At 37.6% G+C, this 12,484-nt stretch overlaps 1 non-coding gene across 1 annotated transcript; it reads right to left on the bottom strand.

Annotated features, from left to right (window-relative positions):
* Positions 1-5,485: 5,485 nt before the first annotated feature.
* On the bottom strand, positions 5,486-5,591 carry LOC137771110 (U6 spliceosomal RNA). The gene has a single exon (XR_011075323.1). It is a non-coding gene; the product is annotated as a U6 spliceosomal RNA (small nuclear RNA).
* Between the last annotated feature and the right edge of the window lie 6,893 nt (positions 5,592-12,484).

Raw genomic sequence — 12,484 nt, 5'->3', positions numbered from 1 at the left:
TGGCCATTCTGACTGGTGTGAGGGGGTGCCTCATCGAAGTTTTGATTTTCATTTCTCTAATAATTAGTGATGTTGAGCATCTTTTCATGTGTCCCAGGCAATTTTTATTCTTGCCAATTAATACTTTCATGTTCAGGTTATACATTAGAAAAACCATTTTAGGTTCTCTTAAATCCATGAAACCAATTCCTGTGATTTCTCCAGAGTTAGAGTCTACAGGCTACCGATTTCACAGCTGCAAGTTATTGTGCTGGAGGCTGAACCATGGGCAACTGCCCTCCACGTGTGGATTATGTGTAAGTCAGGGTGGTGGAAGGACATATCTGAGGGTAGAGAAAACCCAACAGGTAAAGTGAGTCACAACCATTTACCTTAATACCTTATTTTTTTCAATGATTTGTTTCTATTTAAGCACCACCTAATGTTTCTTGTTTATCTAATAATTTTATTTGAAAAATAAATATTCATGATTGTAATTCTGTCTTTTTTGTTGCATAGCTTTAAACCATCTTAATTGTAATATATTGTTATAGTTCATTAATTACTATTTCTAATATTTTCTTTTGTGATCATTCTTATTAAAGGAAATTAAAATGTATACATTTTTTGAAAATAGGCTATTTTTAGAACAGTTTTAGGTCGCAGAAAATTGAGCAGAAAGTACAGAGAATTCCTATATACCCTCATCCTCACAAATGCACAGCCTTCCCCACTATCAACAGCCTACCCCTAAGTGGTACATTTGCTACAACCTATGAACCTACATTGACATAGTTGACTATATTTATGTGAATCTATCTTGGGCTCTGTATTCTCTTTCATCGTTTGATCGATCAATCTATCTTTTTTTGTTTAAATCAATATCACACTGTCTTCATTTCTGTAGCTTTATAGTAAGTCCTTAAATCTGGAATTGTCAGTTCTCCTACTCTGTTCTCCTCCTTCAGTATTGTGTTAGCTATTCTGGGCCTCCAAATAAACTTTAGAATCTGTACACCAATGCATACAAAACAACTTGCTGGAATTTTGACTAGAATTGTGTTGAGTGCATAGATTAAGCTGGGAAAATCTGATATCTTGACAGTATTGAGTTTTCCTACCCATGGAATATCTCTCCATTTACTTAGTCGTTTGTTTTCATTCATCAGTGCTTTAAAGTTTCCCCAGTACAGATCTTGTACACATATTTTGTTAGATTCATATCTACGTATTTCAATTTTGAGGTTCTAATATAAATGTATTGCGTTTTTAATTTCAAATTCCGATTGTTCATTACTGGTTCACAAAATACATGGCTTTCATTTTTTAGCTTTCCTGTCACACATGCTCAAAATAGAAATATAATAACAGGAGTCATTTATCTCTGGATTTTTTTTTCAGTAAATATCTGCACTCAACCAAACTGAAACCTAAAACATGAGCAAATGAGCTTAAGTTTCCTCCTTTCCACTTTCCACAAGTCAACAGAAACTTAATGGACAATATCATTATTTCTTAAATGGGTAATGAAGAAACTCAACAGATAAACTTGGAAATTTATCCATTAAAAATTACTTTTCAAGGACAATTCCAGAAGAATTAATGTCTTTATTTCATTTGAAAAAATAAAACACTTATTCACAATAAATATAATATCTTGGCAGAGCTCTCACTTCATTGGCCTATGTGGGACTGCATCTGCCTGGGCATTATTCTTCAGTGGGGGAGGGGATGACTGCTTTAATCTTTTCCATATGTGTCATTGACAATGGACCCTCAAGGGAATGCATTTCTCAACATTGATAAAAATTATAATATCTGCCAAAAGATTGACATGCTGGTTGGTTTAGAAAGGTTTATTACTGAATTCAAGATAGGCTTGGCAGTTTCTGACACCAAGTCATATGCTCAGACACTATCATATTTGGAATCTGAGAGGTATGTCTTGCAGGAGATGTGGAATTAAAGCTCACTTGTGTGAATTTTAAGCCTTCTTGCATTAAATGCACAGCAGCTTGACAAGGCAGGGTCTTCATCTGTCTGGCAAGAAATCAGATTATTGTGGATGATATACATGTCCCTCACTTGCAGACCTCATGAGCCTCAAGTTTGAGCAAGAAGAGCTTACATGTAGCTCTTAGGTTGTTCAAAACCAATAGAATGGCTTTTATTTTTAGGCCTAGCATAAGCTATTTTTCCTACAAGGCTGGCATTTTTGTGAATTTTTAATATGTATTTGATTCTCCATGGTTACTACTGTCCACATGAAAAGCAAAAACTGGAATAATAAGGAAATTGTAATACAATGCCACTCTTAGTTTCGGCCTCCTCTTTTCTCTTGAGAGTTTGATAAAATCTAATGAAATACTCAACTCCACATCCTGTGGAATTCCTCAAAAGTTGTGAAATTTCCCAGATGAGATAAGATCGCATGGCCTTTCTGGCTGAGAATTTCTGTTTCCTCATTTCATAGATTACTTTATATCCATGATCCATACATATTAACTCATAAATGAAACCAATTTCCTTCCTTAATTTCAATAACCATACAAACAAAATTAATAAGTAAATAAGGAAAAAATAATGCTGTTATATTAATACATGAAAATATGAAAAAAATATGAAAATAGTCAATTGGACATCTTGGAAGTGCAAATTACATTTTAAAAAAGATAAACCTTAAAATATGAGGTGAACAGAAGATTAGCAGAAGTAACAATTTACAATATAATTTATAATTTTATAATTTATTCTGAAATGAAATTGTATTTATTTGGGCTAGAATGAGAACTATCCTCTGAACATGGTACTGTAATATTATGAAATAGAAAAGTAAATGAAAGAGAAGTTAAGAGAGATTGAGAATCCCAATTGAGATAGACCAAATAAAGGTTAGTGAGGTTCCAGAAGTAGAGAATAGTGAAGAGAAGGGAATTATTTTATTTCATTTTCCTGATTTGAAAATATTTATAATCTATCAATTAATTTTGTAATTACTACATGCCTCTGCCCTTACCCAGGTCATCTTGTTCAGATGAGGCAATCAATTAAACTGTTCTTTCTTCCACATTCTTTCACCTCTCCCCTTGATTTTTCATTAATATATCAATCCTACGTTGTCAGGACATATAACATTTTTATTATGTCCAAGCTCCAGTTGCCATATCTGTTTTAGTCTCAAAATTAATATATACAAAGTTCATTGCCAATCTTTCTGCCTTATTTTGCTGGCAAGTCTTGATGAGAAGACATCTATTCTCCAAGAGTCTCAAGTAACATTCACAGGAAAAATATCCCCTGAGTTTTTGCATGTTTAAAACTATCAGTTAGTATTTTTGATAAAGGAGGAAAGAATATACAATAGAGAAAAGACAGCCTCTTCAGTAAGTGGTTCTGGGAAAACTGGAAAGCTACATGTAAAAGAATGAAATTAGAAAACTCCCTAACACCATACACAAAAATAAACTCAAAATGAATTAAAGACCTAAATGTAAGGCCAGACACTATAAAACTCTTAGAGGAAAACGTAGGCAGAACACTCTACGACATAAATCACAGCAAGAAACTTTTTGACCCACCTCCTAGAGAAATGGAAATAAAAACAAAAATAAACAAATGGGACCTAATGAAACTTAAAAGTTTTTGCACAGCAAAGGAAACCATAAACAAGACAAAAAGACAACCCTCAGAATGGGAGAAAATACTTGCAAATGAAGCAACTGACAAACGAATAATCTCCAAAATTTACAAGCAGCTCATGCAGCTCAATCTGAAAAAAAACAACCCAATCCAAAACTGGGCAGAAGACCTAAATAGACATTTCTCCAAAGAAGATATACAGATTGCCAACAGACACATGAAAGGATGCTCAGCATCACTAATCATTAGAGAAATGCAAACAAAAGCTACAATGAGGTATCACCTCACACCAGTCAGACTGACCATCATCAAAAAATCTACAAACAGTAAATGCTGGAGAGGGTGTGGAGAAAAGGAACCCTCTTGCACTGTTGGTGGGAATGTAAATTGATACAGCCACTATAGAGAACAATATGGAGATTCCTTAAAAAACTAAAAGTAGAACTACCATATGACCCAGCAATCCCTCTACTGGGCATATACCCTGAGAAAACCATAATTCAAAAAGAGTCATGTACCACAATGTTCATTGCAGCTCTATTTACAATAGCCAGGACATGGAAGCAACCTAAGTGTCCATCGACAGATGAATGGATAAGAAGATGTGGCACATATATACAATGGAATATTACTCAGCCATAAAAAGAAATGAAATTGAGTTTTTTATAGTGAGGTGGATGGACCTAGAGTCTGTCATACAGAGTGAAGTAAGTCAGAAAGAAAAACAAATGCTGTATGCTAACACATATATATGGAATCTAAAAAAAATGGTTGTGAAGAACCTAGGGGCAGGACAGGAATAAAGACGCAGGCGTAGAGAATGGACTTGAGACACGGGGAGGGGGAAGGGTAAGCTGGGATGAAGTGAGAGAGTGGCATGGACATATATACACTACCAAACGTAAAATAGATAGCTAGTGGGAAGCAGTTGCATAACACAGGGAGATCAACTCGGTGCTTTGTGACCACCTAGAGGGGTGAGATAGGGAGGATGGGAGGGAGACACAAGAGGGAGGAGATATAGACATGGGGATATATGTATACGTGTAGCTGATTCACTTTGTTGTAAAGCAGAAACTAACACACCATTGTAAAGCAATTATACACCAATAAAGATGTTTAAAAATGAATAAAAAATAAAATGCATACCTTTGCTCAAAATTAAATAAATAAATAAAACTATCAGACTGGATGTATAATTCTAGATTCATACTAAATATGAAAGTTATTTAAAAATGTAATGTTTTAGTAACAATATATAACATTATATTAAGACACATCATTATATTAAGACACATTTATTCATTCTTTCCAAATATATTTTGAGCACCCACTCTATTAGTGTCCCTGTAATAAAAATGGAAAACCTTACAGAGAAGGAAAACACATAAGCCTATTTTCTAATGAAGACAAAGTGTAGTGAAGAAGATATAATTAAACACAATAATAAACAAGCTATTTTATTCTAAAGTAAATGGTCTGAAGGAAAGAAATTCAGTTCTCTGAGATTTTACAGAGGAACTCAAACCTAGACAGTAGAGGCAGGAAGGGCTTCCCAAAGAAAGTGATACTTTTTAAATTTTTATTTTATATTGGAGCATCATTTTTTAACAATGTTGTGTTAGTTTCAGGTGTACAGCAAAGTGACTCAGTTATACATATACATGTATCTATTCTTTTTCAAATTATTTTCTCATTTAGGTTATTACAGAGTATTGAGCCTAGTTCCCTGTGCTATAAAATAGGTCCCTGTTGTTTATCTATTGTAAATATAGCAGTGTGTACGTGTCAATCCCAAACTCCCAATCTATCCCTCCCTCTCACCCTTCCCCCCTGGTAACCATAAACTCGTCTCTAAGTCTGTGAGAAAAATATGGAACGCTTCACGGATTTGCATGTTATCCTTGCCCAGGGGCCATGTTAATCTTCTCTATATGGTTCCAATTTTAGTATATGTGCTGCCAAAGTGACACCAAAGGAAATGATGCTTGAGATGGTCCGGAGGAGTGAGCATTAACTGTGGGGTTGATAGATTCTTCAGGGGAAACACCATCCACAAAGCTTCATGGTGAAGAAGGCATGAACAATTGGGGAAAAGGCTGTGGCTGTGGGAGGGAAGGATGGAGGGAAAGCACCGGATGAGGTTGGAGATCCAGGTATGGTCCTGGTCATCCAGGACCTTAGAGACTGTGGAAAGATGTTGGTGCTTATCCCAAGATCAATGAGAAACAAGTAATGAGATTTAATAATGTGTGTGTGTGCACACATAAGAGGCAGATAAAATTATTAGATTTGTGTTATGAAAAGAGAACTCTGGCTTCAGTCTGAAGAAAATAAAAGAGTTCAGTTGGTATGAGGAATCCAGTTAGTAGGATTAGAGATAAAGTAACTACAGTTTACTCTGGAATGGTAGCAGTGGGTGAAACACAATAAATGAACATGAGATCTAAGAAGTGACTGAGAAGAGACTTAATGGTTCACATTAAGCACTGAATGTGACAATTTACCTAAATTTCTATACTAGCAGATAAGAAACTGATAACCACCAAGATATGCACCTAAGTGTTGGGTTGATTTAGCAGATGATTCTTTGATACTTTAAGTGGTGCTTAAGGAATTTGAACAATGCAAAACTACATTGGTGTTATCTGGGTCTCTATCAAAGTTTAATATATTCTATCTAGTTTTTCTCTTGTCACAAATGACCTTTTAAAGATTCCTCTATTGGAAACTGCCCTTTCAGAAGTGAAGTGACAGCTGTTCAGTGAGTCATTTCTAACAGTATGATCTCAGCTGCAAATATTTAGGTAATCACATGGTTTGAAAAGAGGTGCCTGTGATAACCTGGATTACTGTTGACTGCTACTGTGTACTTTGGCAGCTCACATCTCATCTGTGTACCTGCAGGGCTCTAAGGCCAACTATGGGGAATAAGTCATCAAAGTGGTTTCAGTGAAAAAGTTTATTAAAGCTATCAATACAAGAGTTATTTTTATAGCCATTGATTCTATGTTGTCCAATATTTTCTAAGCAGATGTTCAGTTAAAATGGTCACTTTTTAAACACATGAGAGATGTACAAATATGTTTGCATGGTTGAATCAATGACATTTAGGTAAAAAAATGAGCCAGTGATTTATTTCTGACACTAGGCAGTTGTCAAACAATATTAATGTCTGTAAATCAACAGATGAGCTCAGAAGAATTGCAACAAGCCCTGTGACACAGATGGCAGCGTAATGGGGTCCATCTTTCATCAACTTAACCAAACTCCTCCCGTTCCTAATGCCTCTTCCCTTAGGATAGTGAGCTCTGGAATGACATGTGTACAAGTGAATCTCCTACTTAACAGATGCTGAGGGATGAGGGCTGACAGTAAATAGCCAGATGGTTATTAGACAGCTCTCTTGCATGATTCAAGTAGAATGACAACTTTATGCAGAGGTGACAAGACATGGACAAACTTTTCATGTAAGTTTTAGAAAATTAGAGTTAACCAAGGGCTTATAAATAATATGAAAAAAGGCCCCAAAGTAGCTGAACTTAGTAAATGTTTGACTAATAAATCAACTAGGGAAATCCAAGCCAAAGTTCAATTAGAAGCTGTATGGACAGGAGCTAAAACCCAAGCAAAGGCCTTTGGGGAAGCTTTTGGCAGTCCAGCCACATTAATGAGATAAGGCTTAGGGCACAGGGCCAGCCAGAGCCTCAGGGAGCACCACAGGCTGTGAATTGAGCCTTACCCCCAGGGCCTCAATCAAGGAAGGGGTGGCGGAGAGCAATCTTGAAGTGGTCAGAGGAGCTTTCTTGCCCAAATTGCAGCCCAGCTTCAAAGGGACCCTGCTGATACAGTGTCTGCTTCCATCTGTCATCTAACAGGAAGGGGTGAGCCTATTCTGTAAGAGATGACAAACTTGCATGTGCCTCCAGAGTTTTCCTTCTGTGGAATCTGCATGATTTTCTTTTTAACATCTTTATTGGAGTATAATTACTTTACAATATTGTGTTAGTTTCTGCCGTATAACAAAGTGAATCAGCTATATGTATACATATATCCCCATATCCCCTCCCTCTGGCGCCTCCCTCCCACCCTCCCTATCCCACCCCTCTGGGTGGTCACAAAGCACCGAGCTAATCTCCCTGTGCTATGCAGCTGCTTCCCACTAGCTATCTATTTTTCTCTTTTACATTTGGTAGTGTATATATTTCAGTGCTACTCTCTCACATTGTCCCAGCTTACCATTCCCCCCACGCTGTGTCTTCAGGTCGATTCTCTAGGTCTGCATCGTTATTCCTGTCCTGCTCCTAGGTTCATCAGAACTTTTTTTTGTTTTTTTTACATTCTATATATATATGTGTTAGCATACGGTATTTGTTTTTCTCTTTCTGACTTACTTCACTCTGTATGACAGGCTCTAGGTCCATCCACCTCACTACAAATAACTCAATTTTGTTTCTTTTTATGGCTGAGTAATATTCCATTGTATATATGTGCCACATCTTCTTTGTCCATTCATCTGTTGATGGACACCTAGGTTGCTTCAATGTCCCGGCTATTGTAAATAGTGCTGTAATGAACATTGGGGTACATGACTCTTTTTGAATTATGGTTTTCTCAGGGTATATGCCCAGTAGTGGGATTGCTGGGTCATATGGTAGTTCTACTTTTAGTTTTTTAAGGAATCGCCATACTGTTCTCCATAGTGGCTGTATCAATTCACATTCCCACGAAAAGTACAAGAGGGTACCCTTTTCTCCATACCCTCTCCAGCATTTATTGTTTGTAGATTTTTTGGTGATGGCCATTCTCACTGGTGTAAGGTGATACCTCATTGTAGTTTTGACTTGCATTTATCTAATGATTAGTGATCTTGAGCATCCTTTCATGTGTTTGTTGGTAATATGTACATCTTCTTTGGAGAAATGTCTGTTTAGGTCTTCCACCCATTTTTGGAATGGGTTGTTTGTTATTTTGATATTGAGCTGCATGAGCTGCTTGTATATTTTGGAGATTAATCCTTTGTCAGTTGCTTCATTTGCAAATATTTTCCCCATTCTGAGGGTTGTCTTTTCATCTTGTTTATGGTTTCCTTTGCTGTGCAAAAACTTTTAAGTTTCATTAGGTCCCATTTGTTTATTTTTGTTTTTATTTCCATTACTCTAGGAGGTGGATCAAAAAATATCTTGCTGTGATTTATGTCAAAGAGTGTTCTTCCTATTTTTTCCTCTAAGAGTTTTATAGTGTCTAGTCTTACATTTAGGTCTCTAATCCATTTTGAGTTTATTTTTGTGTATGGTGTTAGGGAGTGTTCTAATTTCATTTTTTACATGTAGCTGTCCAGTTGATCGTGGTGTAAGATTAAAAATCTTCCAACAAACAAAAGACCAGAATCAGATGGCTTCACAGGCAAATTCTATTAAACATTTAGAGAAGAGCTAACACTTATCCTTCTCAAACCCTTCCAAAATATAGCAGAGGGAGGAACACTCCCAATCTCATTCTACGAGGCCACCATCACCTGATGCCAAAACCAGAAAAAGATGTCACAAAGAAACAAAACTACAGGCCAATATTACTGATGAACATAGATGCAAAAATCCTCAGCAAAATACTAGCAAACAGAATCCAACAGCACATTAAAAGGATCATACACCATGATCAAGTGGGGTTTATCCCAGGAATGCAAGGATTCTTCAACACACGCAAGTCAATCAATGTGATACACCATATTAAAAAATTGAAGGATAAAAACCATATATTCTCAATAGATGTAGAAACAGCTTTTGACAAAATTCAACACCCATTTATGATAAGAATCCTCCAAAAAGTAGGCATAGAGGGAACTTACCTCAACATAATAAAGGCCATATATGACAAACCCACAGCAAACATCATTCTCAATGGTGAAAAACTGAAACCATTTCCTCTAAGATCAGGAACAAAACAAGGCTGTCCACTCTCACCATTATTATTCAACATAGTTTTGGAAGTTTTAGCCACAGCAATCGAGAAAAAAAAGAAATAAAAGGAATCCAAATCGGAAAAGAAGAAGTAAAGCTGTCACTGTTTGCAGATGTCATGATACTATACATAGAGAATCCTAAAGATGCTACCAGAAAACTACTAGAGCTAATCAATGAATTTGGTAAAGTAGCAGGATACAAAATTAATGCCCAGAAATCTCTTGCATTCCTATACACTAATGATGAAAAATCTGAAAGAGAAATTAAGGAAACACTCCCATTTACCATTGCAACAAAACAAATAAAATACCTAGGAATAAACCTACCTAAGGAGAAAAAGACCTGAAAAACTATAAGACACTGATGAAAGAAATTAAAGATGATACCAACAGATGGAGAGATATACCATGTTCTTGGATTGGAGGAATCAATATTGTGAAAATGACTATACTACCCAAAGCAATCTACAGATTCAGTGCAATCCCTATCAAATTACCAATGGCATTTTTTACGGAACTAGAACAAAAAATCTTAAAATTTGTATGGAGACACAAAAGACCACAAATAGCCAAAGCAGTCTTGAGGGAAAAAAATGGAGCTGGAGGAATCAGACTCCCTGACTTCAGACTATACTATAATGCTACAGTAATCAAGGCAATATTGTACTGGCACAAAAACAGAAACATAGATCAATGGAACAAGATAGAAAGCCCAGAGATTAACCCACGCACCTATGGTCAACTAATCTATGACAAAGGAGGCAAGAATATACAATGGAGAAAAGCAGTCTCTTCAATAAGTGGTGCTGGAAAAACTGGACAGCTACATGTAAAAGAATGAAATTAGAGTACTCCATAACACCATACACAAAAATAAACTCAAAATGGATTAGAGACCTAAATATAAGACTGGACACTATAAAACTCTTAGAGGAAAACATAGGAAGAACACTCTTTGACATAAATCACAGCAAGATCTTTTTTGATCCACCGCCTAGAGTAATGGAAATAAAAACAAAAATAAACAAATGGGACCTAATGAAGCTTCAAAGCTTTTGCACAGCAAAGGAAACCATAAACAAGACGAAAAGACAGCCCTCAGAATTGGAGAAAATATTTGCAAATGAATCAACGGACAAAGGATTAATCTCCAAAATATAGAAAGAGCTCATGCAGCTCAATAGTAAAAAAACAAACAACCCAATCCAAAAATGGGCAGAAGACCTAAATAGACATTACTCCAGAGAAGACATACAGATGAGCAAGAAGCACATGAAAAGTTGCTCAACATCACTAATCCTTAGAGAAATGCAAATCAAAACTACAATGAGGTATCACCTCACTCCTGTTAGAATGGGCATCATCAGAAAATCTACAAGCAACAAATGCTGGAGAGGGTGTGGAGAAAAGGGAACCCTCTTGTACTGTTGCTGGGAATGTAAATTGATACAGCCACTATGGAGAACAGTATGGAGGTTCCTTTAAGAACTAAGAATAGAATTACCATATGACCCAGCAATTCCACTACTAAGCATATACCCAGAGAAAACCATAATTGAAAAAGACACATGCACCCCAATGTTCATTGCAGCACTATTTACAATATCCGGATCATGGAAGCAACCTAAATGCCCGTCGACAGACAAATGGATAAAGGAGATGTCGTACATATATACAATGGAATATTACTCAGCCGTAAAAAGGAACGAAATTGGGTCATTTGTTGAGACGTGGATGGATCTAGAGACTGTCATACAGAGTGAAGTAAGTCAGAAAGAGAGAAACAAATATCATATATTAAGGCATATATGTGGAACCTAGAAAAATGGTACAGATGAACCAGTTTGCAGGGCAGAAATTGAGACACAGATGTAGAGAACAAACGTATGGACACCAAGGGGGGAAACCGGCAGGGTGGTGGTGGTGGTGGTGTGATGAATTGGGTGATTGGGATTGACATGTATACACTGATGTGTATAAAACTGATGACTAATAAGAACCTGCTCTATAAAATAATAAAATAAAATTCAAAAAAAAATCAGACACAGAAAGCAAACCCCAAGTCTACAGTCACTCCCAAAGTCCACTGCCTCAATTTTGGGAACATTCGTTGTCTATTCAGGTATTCCTGAATAAATAGCCTGATGCAGGCTTTATCAAGTTGATCGTGGGGATATAATCCGCTGCTCCTGCGTCTGCGCAGAGAAATTTCCCTTTCTCTTCTTTGTTCGCACAGCTCCTGGGGTTCAACTTTGGTTTTGGCCCTGCCTCTGCGTGTAGGCCACCCTCAAGCTTCTCTTCCCCACCCAGACAGAAGAGGGTTAAAGCAGCGGCTGATTATGGCTGTCTTGCTCACTCAGGCTTGGGAGAGGGAGGGGTACGGTAGTCGTACTTGGAACGTGGGGCCAGCCTGCAGCAGCAGAGGCCAGCATGACGTTGTAAGAGCCTGAGGTGTGCTGTGTGTTCTCCAGGGGAAGTTGTCCGTGGATCATGGGACCCTGGCAGTGACGTGCTGCACATGCTGCTGCACACCCGGGGGTGTGTGAGTAGTGACTCGCATTTGCACACTGGACTCCTGGTGGCAGTGGTGGCAGTTTTATCGATCCATGCCCACCTCTGGGGTCCAAGATGATAGCTGCGTCTCATGCTCATCTCTGGAGCTTGCTTAGGTGGTGCTCTCCCATCTGTGGGCACATGGAGCAGGAAGCCCTTCTCCCTGTGCACCCCGAAACTATGGTCTCTTGCCTCTCTGGCAGGTCCAGACTTTTTCCCAGACTCCCTCCCGGCTAGCTGTGGCACACTAGCCCCCTTCAGGCTGTCTTCATTTAGCCAACCCCAGTCCTCTCCCTGGGGTCTGATCCTCTGTGCAGGAAGCTCTCCACTTTGCCCTCTGCACCACTGTTG

The sequence above is a fragment of the Eschrichtius robustus genome, chromosome 10 (genome assembly GCF_028021215.1).
Source record: "Eschrichtius robustus isolate mEscRob2 chromosome 10, mEscRob2.pri, whole genome shotgun sequence".
Taxonomy (NCBI): domain Eukaryota; kingdom Metazoa; phylum Chordata; class Mammalia; order Artiodactyla; family Eschrichtiidae; genus Eschrichtius; species Eschrichtius robustus.
The sequence above is the reverse complement of the archived record's forward strand: the minus strand, read 5'-3'. Positions and strand labels throughout refer to the sequence as shown.